The sequence below is a fragment of the Penaeus monodon genome, chromosome 14, assembly GCF_015228065.2.
Source record: "Penaeus monodon isolate SGIC_2016 chromosome 14, NSTDA_Pmon_1, whole genome shotgun sequence".
Lineage (NCBI taxonomy): Eukaryota > Metazoa > Arthropoda > Malacostraca > Decapoda > Penaeidae > Penaeus > Penaeus monodon.
In genome coordinates, this window is record NC_051399.1 from 43,340,324 (window position 1) to 43,341,688 (window position 1,365).

Consider the following 1,365-nt stretch of genomic DNA (forward strand, 5'->3'; position numbering starts at 1 on the left):
CTTTTATCCTGTGTTCCGATAAAAAAGTGTTTGCAATCTTCCAGTGCAGGTATTTGCCCCTCTGTCGGTCTTTTTTTGGTGCCATTCAGTTTTAATTTTGACAACAGATACAGGGATCAATTGTCTCAACCTTGTCTTCACAAACCTACATTTTGGGTCAGTGCCATTTTGGAAAGAGTTAGCTTAATAGTTTCTGGTAAAAAAACTTTGATTTTGGGGCTGCAAGAAAAAAACCCCTCGTTTCCCTTTAAGTCCAGGCTTCTAACCCATGATGGGTCGAGTTTATTTACATCATTGTGTTTGCTTCGAGCAGCAAATGTCCGGGGAGAGGCTTTTCATGCCCCCTAGATTCATTTTTTCTTGCCGACCTTTTTTTGCTTTTTTTTTTTTTATGTTTAGCAGCCAATTTTGGGCAACATTGTTCTGTTTTCGCTCTCAAACAAATTTCCCTGAAAAAATTTATTTGATTCCTTACTTTTGAGCATAACCTTTTGATTTTTCATGTACTCTAACAAATTGAAGATCCAATTGTTTTTTAGATTAAGTTTGCAAAACCCCCAATCGTTGTTGTTTTGACGAAATTCCAACTGCATCATCCCCTACCCCCTTTCTTCTAGGACTACAGACGGTCTACGTCTGATTTAGGGTGATACATTCGTTGCTGTCAATTGCTTCCTAATTTTTGGGGTCAAATTTTTTTGTTCAGTAAATTTCCCGTCTTCACGTTTTAAAAAATAATGTAACCCAGGTATTTCAAGAGGTTGATTTCTTTAGTTTTTTCTTTTAGTTTTAAATTTTTTTCAGGATTGACTTACTTTCGGATGCATTCTGTAGATTTTTTTTTCATCTATGATTTTTGTATCCCCTTCCTTGTTTATTCCTGATTATATACGTTTTTTCCTAATCTAATTTTTTATATTTGGTATCTATACAACTTATTTGTCAGTGTCACTAGTTTTCCTTGCTTTAAAAGGTTTTCTTTAGCACCTTTTCGAGACCCAAACTTCATACCCATGTCATCAGTGAAAACTTTCGTTTCCGCAACCTTTCAAATTTATCATCATTTTGAGCGTAAAAATTTCAAGCATCCATTAGAATAAATGTTGATCTTTTGTCCATGATCTTATATCCATACCCTGTGTTTTTAAGAAGTGGGGAGTGGGATAAATGCCATACAGAATAAAAGAGGGGAAAAAGAGTCACCCTGGGGATTCCACATCTGATTTGAGTTTTTGAAAAAGAGTACCCTTATGTGTTTGGAGTAAGATTTTTCTCCCATAAATTTTGCTGTTTCGAAGAAAATTGTTTTAAAACAGTAGAGACTTTTAGAATTTCTAAGGATTTAAGATCCAAGAGTGTAAAACA